At 48.0% G+C, this 15,275-nt stretch overlaps 1 long non-coding RNA gene across 2 annotated transcripts in view; it reads left to right on the top strand.

Annotated features, from left to right (window-relative positions):
• LOC125943061 (uncharacterized) overlaps positions 1-15,275 on the top strand; it is a 195,303-nt gene that overhangs the window by 102,670 nt on the left and 77,358 nt on the right. For both annotated transcript variants that reach the window (XR_007465526.1, XR_007465525.1), the window contains exon 2: positions 6,752-7,136. This is a non-coding gene — a long non-coding RNA (uncharacterized LOC125943061). The remainder of the gene's footprint in view (positions 1-6,751; positions 7,137-15,275) is intronic.

Below are 15,275 nucleotides of genomic sequence, written 5' to 3'. Positions count from 1 at the left end.
AACCCATAAGCTCCTCGAGCTGGGCGTGCACAACACGCTCGAGGAGGTCGCCGAGGCGCAGAGAATAGCGCAGTTGGAGAGGCCGTCGGGCACCAGAACGGGAAGAGGAATGCTCGACCTGCTCTGTATTCAATATCATGAGGCGCGGGGACTGAAGGAAACACTGCTACCGGAACTCAGGGACGCCATGCAGACGGAAAACATGCCGAAGAACATACACCCGGTGCATGACGTGCAAAGACGTAAACACAGAGCGGCAGCAATCCTCGAGGAGCATGGAAGACGATGCAGCCAGGTACCTGCGGCCCGCCGGTAAAGTTGATGGCGACGAGGGACGACGAACACCACCGCCACTACAACGAAATGTGCGAGACGAACCGGGGATGCCAACACCACCACTACTACAACAACACCACTACTACGACAAAAACGGCAGCAGCAAGAGCGGCAACATCAACGACACGGCCGGCCGACGGCGGCGGCGCCCGCCTTCTCCATGGCGGTCGTAGATACGAAGGGAAGGATCCCACGGCATCAGCGAGGCTGCCGTCGGCCTAAGCAGCGGAGGAGATGGCCATAACCCTCGCGGTACTCCACGGAAGTACGGTGGATAGCCTGATCATAAGCGACTCCCAATCAGCGATCCGGAACTACACCAAAGGTTGGGTGTCCGCGGATGTGGCGCGCATGCTTAACGCCAGAGCCGGGGACTTCGTGTCCGGCACGATTACGAACAAGTCCCTCAAATGATTCCCCGCGCACGTCGGGGAGCTTGGCACTAGCAAAGACAACAGCCGCGACGACAACGACGACAACAATACAAACGGCCGAAAACACACCGTCATCCCGCCCAACCACAACGAGCGCGCCCATCTCGTCGCGAGGCAGCTTCCTGCCGCGACGCGATCATCCAGAGGGCAGCCGCCGCCGTTGTTGTGCGGGACCCCAGCGGAGGAGTTGGTTACCAACACAACCGAAATCGCGGCGGACGGAGCTGGGGGCCACGGGGACGCCGACCGCGATATCGAGGAGTTTCCGGCCTCGTACCGAGAGGTTCTTGATCACTATAGGAAAGAACGTAAGAAATATCCACAACCCCACGGGCGGCTGGACAGGTCCCAGGCAGTCGACCTGAGGCAGTTGCAGACGGGCACTTTCACCAACCCCTACCACCTGCACCGCCTGTGGCCCGCGCTGCACCCGTCGCCCGGCTGCCCGTGGTTCGAGCGCGAACGGGCATATGATATGGCCCATATGCTTGGGAATGCCAACGCCATGAGGAAGCAGGACCAAGAGGAAGGGGGAAGAAAACAGCAGGACCCTCTGAAGCGGGGCGCCTCGCTAAGAGATGGCAAGCCGCCCTCCTCAGCGAGGCACCCGCGGACCAGGAGTGGGCCGTCCAGCGGGCCAAGGCTATTGCCGAGGATCTCGGAAAATTTTTCTCCGGCGATGGTCCGGACCCCTGGCAGCCTAGCCCCGGACACCAACAGCCATAACCGTTCGACAAATAAAGTTTATTCCTATCCTTCTCAGCTTTTGAATCGGCGGGGTCTCTGACGTGGCGAAAAGATTTTCGCCACATAGATCTGATATTAGCCAATGACAACAAGCACCGAATCCTCAGGGCAACCAGGTCTAATGCACCGTCGGGTCATTCATATAGTTGTGTTTACTGCGCTGTTTCTACAATACATTTATTCCGAAGTTGCTCTGTATTGCATGTAAGAACAGCGCAAGAAACTTAAACGCCTTACCCAACATCCCGGTGCGTCTTGCAGTCCAGAAAAAAAAGAACAAAACATTGAGTGATTTGGTATCCAACCTAGATACCCAGCATACGTAGCAATCGTAGACTTTACCGCAATGCCAATTAATCGACCGACTTGCAGTCGCCTAGCCATCGCGTGGCACGCCGGCACGTGCCTCCCTCGAAATTTATGTGTTAGCATTCGGATTGCCCGCATACTTGATTGAGGACCTTAACCGAGAAAGTGTAAGAATGGGGTTGAAGATTAATATGCAGAAGGAAGGAAAAAAAGTGGAGAAGGAAAGGCAGGGAGGTTGACCAGTTAAGCACAACCGGTTTGCTACCCTACACATGGGAGCGGGATGAGGGGGAATGAAAGATGGGGAGGAGAGAGAGAGAGCACACAGCACAGCACACACATCGTCAGTCACAGTCCGTCACTCTACCGCTTGAGGGTTCTTCCGGCATAAAAATGATGACGTGATAATATGCAGAAGACAAAGATAATGCTCAATAGCCTGGCAAGGGAACAAGAATTCAGGATCGCCAGCCATCCTCTAGAGTCTGTAAAGGAGTACGTTTATCTAGGTCAATTACTCACTGCGGACCCTGATCACGAGAAAGAAATTTACAGAAGAATAAAATTGGGTTGGAGTGCATACGACAGGCATTGCCAAATCCTAACTGGGAGCTTACCACTGTCGTTGAAAAGAAAAGTGTGCAATCATTGCATTCTACCGGTGCTAACATATGGGGCAGAAACTTGGAGGTTAACAAAGAAGCTCGAGAACAAGTTAAGGACCGCACAAAGAGCGATGGAATGAAAATCTTAGGACTAACGTTAAGAGACAAGAAGAGAGCGGTGTGGATCAGAGAACAGACGGGGATAGCCGATATTCTAGTTGACATTAAGCGAAATAAATGGAGCTGGGCAGGCCATGTAATGCGTAGGATGGATAACCGGTGGACCATTAGAGTTACAGAATGGATACCAAGAGAAGGGAAGCGCAGTCGAGGTCGGCAGAAAACCAGATGGGATGATGAAGTTAGTAAATTTGCAGGCGCAAGTTGGAATACGCTGGCGCAAGACAGGGGTAATTGGAGATCGCAGGGAGAGGCCTTCGTCTTGCAGTGGACATAAAATAGGCTTGTGATGATGATGATGCGGATTGCCACCCCCCCCCCCTCTTCTCCTATAGCCACTAAGTGCTAAGTTCCCACCCTCCCCCCCAAAAACAGAAAGAAAAATGTTTCGACCTACGTCACTGCCGACTTCCGATAATTTCTGCACTTCTAATATTGACTACTCACTGCAAATTGTTCAGATTTCTACCGCACGATCTTTCTTGATTTCGGTTTTTCTAAAAGCCAATTTTTGTGAGGTTCGCACACGTTCTACACTGTAAGAAATACACCGGGGAAAACTGGAGTAACTGGACAGTTAGTCCTAAAAAGGGCGCTTTCGTCCCTGCGGGGACTAACTGCAGGAGTGTGCATGTCATGCGGAAATTTCGGAGAGTAAGTGTTTAGTTCTTGCTCTGAAAGAGAGCAACGGGAGGAAACATGGCAACAGTTACTCCGCATGCACTCTGCTGTTTTCATCCGTGTCGTGGTGTGATGCGGCGAAAACGGTATTCTCTATAAATCGTGAATAGTCCGAAGTTCGTGCACTGTCTATTCAATATGCAACGCAGCAACCTCTTCGTGGGAAAATTGCGTGAAATTAAGAAAATGGAAGGCGAAGAGCCATGCAATTCGTGTACACACCATAAGTGAACGATACACAAATAACGCGCAAGTCATTGATGGACTGCCAGATTTTATTGGCCAATAGTACCTAAGTTCTTTTCTTTCCAAGGAGATTACAAACTTAACTGAAGCGATGTGTAGCTCAAGCGGGGCACGCTAAGTGACAGCGAAGTTGATTTTCTATGTCGTCTTGCGTGCCCCGTTTACGCTCGCGACACGTACATCACGTAATGTCTCAGTTTAAATCATCCTAAGTATAATCGGGCAGATTTCGTTTTGGCAGTCGCTTATAGTTTCATGCACGCGCAACGTTAGACTCTCACCGCATAGCAAACATAAAATGCCGAGTCTCTAATGTATTGCCGCGCCTGCGTTCATGTGCTTAACCTTGTCTCAGTATCCTGTCTCGTCAACCGAGCCGCCGTGGTGAAGTTGTTTGAGTGCCTGACTTGTGCGCGTGAGGACGTGAATTCGAATCCGAGTTGCGGGTACTTTTTTTTTCAACTCGGTCATTTTTTATCAGTGTATAAACGGCTAACTTAGTTAATTTCATGTTTGAGGACCATCGGAACGAATGACCATTACTCCCTCGAGGAGCATCGGAAAAGAGCAACTGTTAGTCGTCGAAGGAGTAACCGCATGGGGAGTAACAGTTCATCCCCTCTCACTTACCCCGTAAAGGGAGGAATGGTTGTGGCAAATCAGTTCCTCCCCTAAAGGAGTAACCTCAATACCCCATTTCCTCCTTTTCTTCTTAGAGTTTACGCTAGCCTTTAGCCTATAGCGTCTTGGACACAAAAAGCCATGGACTGCATGTTTTATTAGAAAATTGAGCCCTCAGCCGCGCTGGCACTGTTTACCATCGAAGTGAACTATACGGTACGTTCATTCTCGATTGCAATTTCTCAGAACCCCATCTATACAGCATCCGCTGCTTCAACTAGCCGAATAAGCATAAAAATAGAAGTGTGCATACTCTATTGACACGGCTGCAAATTCTGGTAAACGTATGCAGAACCACAACGTCTTATACAACGCCGTAACTCGCTCTCAATCTTTAAGTTTTCTGAGCGATCTGCATAACCGTATGATTAAAGTAGTCCCCCGAACAAGCGTCAAGAATAAAATGCTTTGAGGGCCAAAGCAAACAGTACGACAAGGGTCAATCGTGCCTGTTCGCGAACGGAAACTGAGGGTTATTCGAAGAGCAGTCAGCGGAGCTAACCGTGCAGAGACCGTTTATGCTTTTCTGCTTTGGTTACTTCGCGTTTATTTTAATTTGTGGATCGCAGTTTCGACTTCGGCATCTTCGTAATTGCGAAATGCTGCAGCACCGAACGTGTTTACACCAATCATTTTACGGATTGTTAGCTAAGAGTAAATGCAGCATTGCTCTATTCGCGATACGCACATGTTTGATGGTATCGCGTCGAGGGGCGCCAAATGGAATGCGTTTTTCTTGCTGTGAAGAAAAATGATTCCATCAGCACCTCACGAATAAAGGAGTCGAACAACCGCTTCAAACATTGCCGCACAACAGTGGACAGCGAACCGCGTTCAGGCAGACCCTCAACAAGCCGAAATGAGAATGTCAGTTAGTAATTGCGGTCTTTGGTCACGGAAGACTGTCGCGACACTGTCCGAGAACTTGCGAACGAGATAAGGGTAAGCATTGGATCATTATTATAATGAAATCTGGCCGAGGATTTGGGCATAAGTAGGGTGTCAGCGAAATTATTACCGAAACTGCTAACAAAGGAGGAGAAGCAAACCCGTCTGGAAATCGCACAGGACCTGCTGGACAATGCAAACACTAACCCCAACTTTCTGAACATCGTGATCGCAGGCGATGAGTCATGGGTTTATGGGTACGACCAAGAAACCAAGATGCAGTTGTCACAGTAGAAACATCCCACATTCCCGAGGCCAAAAAAAAAGCGCGGCAGGTCCGCAGCAATGTCAAGGTTATGTTGACCATTTTCTTCGACCCCCGTGGACTGGTACATCATGAGCACGTACCACAAGCGCAAAACATCACAAAGGAATACTACCAAGAGCTCTTTCGTCGCCTTCGGGATGTTGTTCAGCGTAAGTGACTGGATCTGCGGGTGGCTAACACTTGTCAGCTCCATCATGATAACGCACTCGCCCATTCTGCGCATCTGATTCAAACTTTCTTCGCCAAACACAACATTCCTGTGGTTCGTCAGGCTCCCTACTCCCCCGAAATGGCTCCGTATATCTTTTGGCTATTTCCCAAGCTGGAAATGCCAGTGAAAGGAACCTCGATTTGAGTCGAGCGAAGACAAGCGGAATGTGACGGCCCGGCTGTTCATCATTCGAAAGGACGCGTTCCAGAAGTATTTCTAACAATGGCGGGAGCGCTAGGAGATGTGTATGCATTACCAAGGATACTACTTTGGAGGGTATTAGAGTTTTGTACCTTCTAATCAATAAATATATTTCTGCTGGTCAAAGGTTTGGTACTTTTTGAACACACCTTGTACCTGTAAGTGACACGTCTGTATCTTTGTATGCATGTGAGATGCGATATCCCGAGAATGTTTTCAATTTGCAGGTGCGATGAAATTTGAAAACCAGCATATTGTACTTGCACCATAGGAAATATCCGTTTTTTGTAGCCTACGGGAATTCAGGTGGCTGATGGCAGGCGTCCTGCCGTCTAGTCATGTGTTGTCTTCTTTTGTTGCACTGTCTCATTTGTACACAGATTTATATACCACTTATGTCAAGAAGAATTCTTATTAAAGCACGGTCGATAATATTTGCCATCGCCCGACTGCGTATCTCGTCCGCCTGCAGGGCACGCGCCCGCAGAGAAATCGAAAGTTTTGTACTATACTGCTGCTTAGTAACAGAGGGCTTCACCCGATTCATGATTATCACATAACAGCTTGGTGCAACCAATATCGTTACGACTGGACTTCAGTAAAAAGTTCACTTACCACTGCTCATTACGGCCGAGTGCGAAGTGATCCTGATGTGAAGTGGTTACGTCAATGCAAATTGTTATTTTGCTCATAGTTATTTTGGATCTTTAACCCGTTGTGTCTTCAAATACTTTGTAACCAGAGTAGTTAAATGCACGGGCTCGTCCCCTTGCACTGCTATTGTATGCAGTGGTAGGCAGTCTAAAAAGGCTTGCCCGAACGAAACCATTGTTCTCATCACATCGCTCTGTCTGCAGAAAACGTACAATATTCTCAGATGCGATATTGTTCTTCGTTTTCGCAGGCGACCCCGACACAGCAAACTGTTCTAATGAACTGCTGCCAAATGAAGGAGATTCGATTCTCGACATGGCCATGATGAAATTCTTCACGTCTCAACGGCTCAAGAGTGTGTTTATTCCGGAGTTCAACTATACCACACGTGTAGGCTTGATGGATTGGCATCTGGAGTTTTACAACGGAACTATATTGGGCTTGAAGTCTATTAAAAGAGTTGGAAGCAACTACTTTAAAGCAAGGCGGAATGAAACAATGCGGATCCATGCGGCTTTCGAGCTAAGGGGACTCAATGTCTCTATCGCCTTTAGAAGGAAAAGGTTAATAGGGTACATGTACGCTCGTGCTGAAGTTTTCGCTCCTCTCATTACATTCGTCGCAGAAATACAAGAGTAAGTATGTTTGCTACATTTATTATTTATTATGCAGAGATTCGCGCAGTGGCTGCCTTTGGAACATGCGCGTTCGCTGAATCCAAGTCAAGAACACCCGCTGTTTTCGAGTAAATGGATCACTGATGCATTAATTGCCTAATGATGACATTCGTTTCTCTTACAGAATACGTTATGCCTGGGCGGCAACTCCATGCAGTTGTGACAAACGTACTCCGGCTTTCTGTCTTTTCTATGCAATTTGTGTCGTTTCAGGACCAATCCGCGTTCTCTTGGTAATATATTGAAGTATGAGGAGGATAAGTCCTTTGGCTACTTCTCATATTTATATATACAGAATATACAAATTGCTCCCCAGGTACCGCTTCCTTCAGCTTTTCAAATGGCCAAGAAATGCGCATTGACTACAAATGCGCACAGTTCTCGTTAACAAAGGCACAGAGCAGCCTTGAGGTCTTTTTCGCATTCCTTGTGCGTAGGCGCCGCCATAAATATTTCGTCATCATGTTCACAAGTGTGTCAAATTTCATCCGAACCATAAAAGAAAATTATACTCAAAACATAATTTTCACTATAATTCACGAACATATTTCACTAAATTTCACAATATTAACTTCAACAAACTCATAAGCAGGTGCTCTATATTTTTTGTTATTGGATACAGCCTTGCTATGAGACATGATTTTTATACCTTGCGTTTTGATTTTTAGTTCGAACATATATTTCTTAACCGCTTGTGAAAGATGGCACTGTTCCGTCTATTCAGGCGAGTTCATGAAAGACGTACAACTATAGTATACTGGTTCTAAAATTAACTTTCCACTTACAAGCTTCAGGGCACGTTGCTATTGCAAAATTGATGCTGAGTAGTAGTGAAGTTGTGTCTACTTATCAGAAATTCTGAGATTAGAACCACACTCAACATATCTGGCCCTAAAATGTGCCAGAAAACCCTATCGCCAGTAAACTGGGCCCGGTTGGAGTAGCATATTTCTGACTTTGGACGACCAGTGTTTAGAAGCACAAGGTAAGAAGGACAGGCAAAAGGATGCCTGTGTCTTCTTTCTTGTAGTTTGCCTAAACCCTCAGTAGTCCATCTTCAGTGTGCTGCGAAATACATAAGCGTTACAGTTCACTATTTGGCAAAAGCGTTCTGTATTTATCGAGACGATCTAATTGCTTGAGGCATGCGTTACGGTCCCATATACATAACGAGTGAATTGAACGAGTAATGCGACGCTTAATATCTACATTGCCAGTTCCAAATATTGAGTCATATAACTGGTCCTCGTGGCGATTTCAATCGACTTTTAAAGATTTACGTGTCATTTAAAAAAAGTGTCAGTCAAGAAGGTAATTCATGTAAATAGTCATGGACGCGATACTGCGCTGCATAGTTCTAAAACATACACACGAAGAAAACACGATCGCACGAACGAGATCAAGCGCAGCGATGTGTGCGGCTGTGCTTTATTCGTCTGTGTACTTTTAAAGCTCTGCAGCACAACTCTGTATCCATAATTAAGGACTAACTAGACCACACGCAGCCGTTTACTGGATGTAGGCAAATACATTTTTAGTGAATGGATTGCTCTCACTCGGACGTCAGAGTCACAAATATCATACTAAGGCATGCAGAGCGCACATAACGGAATAGTACACATTTTGGACTCGTCTTCAAGCACGCTAAAACATACGTACTGCGTACTCAAGACCTGGGGCGCTATAACGTGAAATGATTCCAAACTGTTTTGATTCCAATTTCTGCAATCAGCCTCCACGATTGGTCAAAACATTTCCGGGCCACTCCCTACTTCGCCTGTCTGTCATACGCGTGACGAAAACCGCCATAGATCCCCATCTGACATAACGTCTACACACTGATTATGCATGATTAAACCGCTCAAAAGAAAAATATTTAATCGTGATTCAACGTCTTCTCACTATTAGCCCTCTGCTACTGGTCCAATGTTTTCTGGCTACGCCCACTTCGCCTGTCTGTCACGCCACCTCACAAAACCGCGAGAACTTGCCACGTCAAAGTGACGTGTACGCGAAAAAATGCATTAATATGCCGAACAAAAATGAAAATTTTTCTGAATAGCCACAGACTGCCCCGTTCCGAAAGGAATAGAAGATGGCTGCCCGGCGATCACTCAGACCCTCGCTACTCGCACCTGCCGGTGAGCATGTATTTATTTGCGCATGTTAAACCTTTTTGCGTGGCAGCAAAACGTTATCGAGCCATTTAGGCATGCATACGACATCGCTCTGGCAACTCTTCCTTGCTGAGGGTCTGTTTTAGTGGCATTCTTATCCTTCCGTTGCAAGCCGTCGCGAGTTTCGACCAGCCACCGCAAGCTAAGTAAGGCGAAGCGGACCAGTCGGAGAAGCCGGCACCACCCTCTTCATGCGGTGATCTATTTTCACTGTGCTGGCTCGGCCCCATTGAAATCCTCTCCATTAGAGCGCGCTCCTCGACTCTTCTCAGTCAATTAGATAAGAAAAACCGCTGAGTGTAGACAATGTTATTGGTTTTGAAAGCGAACAAAGGTGACCTATAAACGAGGAGAGTGTTTGATTGGGTTGTTGAAACAACGCTGCATGTCACCGCCCGATGCTTGCGTCGATGGTTACGTAAATTTGACGTCAGCAGTTTGTAATCAAAACATCTTGGAATTATTTTAGGTTATAGCTCCCCTGGCCTTGACCAGTGGGGCAAATCACATAAGGACAAAATACCGATACACGAAAATACCGCGCAGATGAAAGATACCTGTGACATCGACTCCCACTTACTCAGCCTCTGGAATTGAAGGCACATGCTGTTATCAAAATGTAAGCTCCTCAATCTAAACGAAAATCGCAAAGTTTAATAATTAAAATATGTACAAATAAGAGGCCCAAATTTATGCTGGCCAATTAGGCCTCGACAATGCGTTGAACGGATGGCAAGCACTAAAAAATTAGCTGCGCACTGCCCATCCGCGTGGGGGAGGGGGGGGTCGAAACTACAATTACGCCTCGAGAAATCTTTTGAAAATAATAGCTGGACACACTGGAGCTACAAGATGGAGTCAGCGCAAAGTGCCCAACGCAGATAATTCTCCACACCATTAACCCTCACACTCCCAACACGTGCCCATTACCGTCCTGCCCACCCTAACTTGCAGATGGGTCACTTAGGAGCGAACCGGATCTTTTTAGCCGCGCTTTTTAGAGAACGAGTGAGCCGCGGTTCAGTAAAAGTGAGCGGCAGTTATTTTGGAGAGAGGAAGCCGGTTCGCGCACTTTCAGTGAGCCGTGCCAAACCGTTCCTTCAGAGCCGGGTCTTCTGTTGGGTTTCGTTTTCTGGCCGACGAGTGGTGGCTGGCATGGGCAGAATCGCGCTGCTCGTACTCGCTCGCTGTGTGCGGTGTGCGCGTCAGTTCCGTTGGTGTTTGTGTGGCATCCGATGCAACCGAAGCGAGAAGAAGCCTTAATTGGCAACGGATGGCGCCGTTCGTTGCCTGCTCCTGTTCGAACGATGTCTCACGATTCTCACCGATCGCGCATCGTGCGCTGGTGCAACAACACTTCGAAGACGAAGTCTTCCGTGTCTTTAAAGGCAACAGGTGAACGTACAGTTTACGTTCTGATCTTCATATGTGCTGATTAGTGTAGCAATAAAAATGTCGCCCATGTCATCCACTTCTGTGCATTTTCTGAGCGTGTGTCATTAGCACGTCCTTAAACGAGGCCAGTCTTCTGTTGTGTTGTAAGTTCCCTCCAAGAAAATATTGCGCTAGGTAAAGAAGGGCGTCCGACTTTCCACCTGGGAATACGGGCGGAAGCAGCGATGGCCGCGTCAAGACGCGGTTCACCAACCACCTGCGGGCAAACGGGAGCGGCAGCGGAGACTTCCGCCCTCACCGCTTGCTGTGGTCCAAAGAGACTCGGGCGATGTCAGAGGGATCTCACCTGACACACCCGGTGGCGCTGATAGCTCTTGCGATTCCCGTGCCCCTCTCCGCTCTCTTTCCCCTCTCTCCACCATGCCTGGCGCGCGTGCTCCCGACGCGACGTTCGCCACGCGTGCGACAGCGGTGGGACCCGAGGATTCCCGCAAGGTGAACCAGGCACCGCAGCAGTATATCAATGCGGAATGGGCCAGCAGGATGCTTCCAAATATTTTGAAAAGCTCTGTTATCATCGTTATCCCGAATCAAAGCAAGAAACTCGCGTAAAGTTCAAACCATAGCCTCCTATATACTTCATGCCTGCCCATCGGCGCCGAGAACGCAGGGAACCGGTCGTCGCACCTAGTTCCGTCGCTCACCACCAGTTGGCGGTGCTACCCCAGAATAGAAATACAGGACGTTCTACCGCGGCGTGCGCTGTAGCATAACTATATATCACGTTATTTTTTTATCGATGCCGAATCTATCGTTTTACGACATCTGCAGGCTTTTAACGCCGACACAGACGCGTACAGGCCGCTGCGAATTGCCTCTGCCGCAGAAAAAAATACGATAAAAAGGGAAACCACATCTCTCATCAGCACTACTATGAAGCTTCATTTTCCTTCTGCTTATTATTGCATAAGTATTGTATGTCAGTGTGGAAAAAAACAATATCGGCTCTAATAACTGCACAATGAACACATTTATTGTCATCATTTGGATTTAAAGTTTGTGGAGCTTTCTTGACAGGGGCTTCTGTGAAAAAACTTTGCGATGTCGTTCTTGTCCGTTACCTTCAGGGCAAAATTAGTGAATAGAGGGCGGAAGAACTTTGTCAGCATGATCTCCAACAGCTTCTCGTGATGGTCAGGCACTGAACACTTGAATAGTTCACGCTCTCGCAGCACTTGAGCAGCATTCACGACAGTCTCCCTCAGCGGCTGCTTAAAATGTCTTCGCTTAGCGAGCACTACTTCGACATACTTGTGCAAAGAGTTCAGCACAACTACGAGTTCGTCTGACGGATACAACAGACCGCCTCTGTCTTGAAGCCTAATCAGAGAATCTTACGGCGCCGAGGGCTTGGACTTTGTCAGTAAACTGAGACATTCTTTGCAAGACACCCGCTCATTAACAGCTCTCGACAGGTATCCGCCAACCATCGCTAGTGCTGCACATTCTGGCGAACGAAGCGTTTCTTTGTGTTGGGTAAGGTGGTTGACCAGCGCTGCTATCGCCTCTTTGGGAAATTCTTCGGATGGTTCTGGCGTGGTGCTTACGCTCAGTTGCCGGCGTAGCGACGAGCACGAGCTTTCTTCCGTGTCCATCACGTTGCTGCTTTTCGATGTTGACGCAATGCCTGTCTTCAGAGACTTTTCTATTCCGCAAGAACTGCTCGTGCGTCTATCTGGTCGTTGCTTCCAGCTGACCTCCTCAACCACCCAAAAAAAGATTCAATGGCGTCAGACGAGAACTTTCTAGTCAGAATAAATCGAAAGTGCATCTCTCTCAGCAAATATCTGACGCATTCCACGTTTGAGCGAGTGGTGATAAGCAAAGCTTCATACGTTTCTTTAGTGAGAAAATGTTTCACACTAGACTGGCACTTCCAGATATTGTACAAACTTTGTCTCCAGCCAGTGCAGACGCCCGTCATTTTCGCTGTCGAACTGCTTGAAGTCTGGGTTATTTTTGTGGACGTGCTGTGAACAATTGCTAATGTCCATCAGGGCAAACCATCTGTGCATGGTTTCCATAAAGACCACCGTTTCTCCGACAGCCCCAAAACTAGCATCACAGGTGTGGCCCGCCTGTTCTTCCAATAACTTCAGCGCTGCCGTGACAGGAGGCGAGAGCAGCTGAACCGCTCTTTTGACATTCATTTTCTCAATATTGCTCGGGAAGACGTGCTTCCTCGTGAGAAATCGAACAGGCTTAATGATGCTGTCTTGTTGCATCTTGTATAGCTCCTTCACGTATTTGGATGTTATGACGCCATCTTTACCAAGGTCACGTGCCAAGAATTGTGATCTCACGTTTTTGATCACATGACATTGATCAAAAGCCAAAGCTTTCAGGATGAGGTATACAGTGAACCATCTTTGCACCACACAGAATTTGAAACGCTGCCACATTAATCTTATGATTATCAGTGACGATGCGCACGACAAGAAAGCCGACGGATTCAATTTCCTTTAGCACGCGGCGCATAACTGTGTGAAGTTCTCCGCCAGTACAGTTCTTCGTGAAGAAGTACGCCACTGGAATTCTAAATCGAACTGAAAGTCCGCTCAGTACGAAGCACAGCAACGCATTCGCTAGCAAAGGCTCATTTGTGCTTTTCGGTGGAAGTACGTCTCCATAAACAACTTCACCGATAAAAGCGTCTTTTTGCTTGATGTACAGTAGCCGCTGCTTTATCCTCATTTCGTCAACTATGAGAGAGCACATGCGAGTCTGTGGCGAACTGTAATTGGCGAGTTCCGCGGACAGTCTTTCCTTTACCAGGTTAGTAATGCCGACTTCACCCCCTGAAGATCCGAGGTAACGCTGCAGTGTACTTCGACTAGGCAGACGTAATATTCCTTCGCTCCTCATATGTTCGTACACTCGTGTTGATATGTTGCGCATTACAACAGCATGACGTATAGTCAGTTCTGACCAAGTCGGCTTCACTTTGCAGTAATTTTTCACTTGTTCTAAGAGTACTGAAGCACCAAGGTCGTTTTCGTCAGCCTTTTTGGAGACTTCTAAAAAGGCGCTGACGTTACAGTCTTCCTTCAGCTTCTGGAGTTCTTCTTTGTACTTATCCACACACTTTTTTAGTCTCTGTATCTGCGATTTGAGGTCACGTTCCCTACGTCTCCACTTCTGACGCTCAATGACTGAGACTGAGGTTCGGTAGGGCACCTGTGTTTGCACTGCTCGATGAACATTAATTTTGCATGTTGTGGCAGTCATACACGAGCTGCTTTCGGAAGGAGATTCCGCTTCACCTGCTTTCGCACTTCGCTGTTCGTCATTATTTGAAAGCGCATTGTCGCAACACGATTCTTCTGACACCTGCTCAAAATTTGCGCGTTTTCGTGCAGGAGCACAATCCAAAGCACCGCCCTCGCGTTTTTTCAATGCTGCTTTACTCCTACTGGGTTTTCTACATGGTTGCAAGTACGCTGGGTACTCGTCGAAAACACTGGGAACCACTGCTTTCTTCAGTTTTCTTATCTTGCACCCTTCTCTAAAATCAGATCCAACGAAGTGGCGAGTGCAGACTGTGGAGCAGCAGGAGGTGAAATTCGGAGTCCAATTGTCCCTAGATATAACTTTGAGCCACTTCCCTCGAAGTTCTTCATCGCTCGGAATTTCATGAAATGAAATGCCCGGGACCTTTCTCTTACTGTAGGAGGTGCACCCAGGTACACAACAATACGCCATACCACTGGGTATCAACTCGCAAAGCGCTCCATCAAATCACTTAAAGCAGCATAACTCACTCGTGACCACGATGTCTTCTTTCCGGCCAGAAGGCTCTCATTCGCGTTGCTGCTAGACGTCCTCAATGTGGCACCGACAGTAACCACATACACGATCCTTCAATACCTTGCCGCCGCTCACCGCGACCATCGAAGGCAGAAGACAAGTTTTTTTTTTCCCAGCCGTGGACTGCTGCAGAAAGGTGGTGATCTCTCACCAAGCCAGCGAACTGTCGGCAAGCGAGGCAAATGGGTATTGTTTCGATTTGACGCTAATGGAGACGCGCACACGCAATTTTTCGCGCCTTTAACCATGCATGGCGGCTAGTGAACTATTCTGGGGTAGCAGCGCCCCTAGCGGGCGACCTGCGAGGAGGTCAGGCAAGGAGGTTGAACGGCGCTCCGGGAGTGATTGCGCGGGCACAGAAAGTATATAGGAGGCTATGTTCAAACTTGCTACCGTTTCTTTCACGGACTCATCCAGTCCTACCACATACCACGCTGTCTTCCACGTGCGAGCGGTTGAGGAGGTTTCCGGGCGCGTGACGTCGCATAGCCACATCTGTCTTCCCTTTTGTGAGAGTGTGCGAAATGACCCTCTTTTTTAAATGCGAAGCATTTCTTGCCGGCGGCTGTGTCCGTCCCTCCCGCGGCGTCCTACACCCACATAGCGCATCCGCGTCCCCTTCCCATCTCTCTCCTCTCCTACGCTCCCCTTTCTCTCT

This window comes from Dermacentor silvarum, chromosome 2 (assembly GCF_013339745.2).
Source record: "Dermacentor silvarum isolate Dsil-2018 chromosome 2, BIME_Dsil_1.4, whole genome shotgun sequence".
NCBI classification, from domain to species: Eukaryota; Metazoa; Arthropoda; class Arachnida; order Ixodida; family Ixodidae; genus Dermacentor; species Dermacentor silvarum.
The sequence above is the reverse complement of the archived record's forward strand: the minus strand, read 5'-3'. Positions and strand labels throughout refer to the sequence as shown.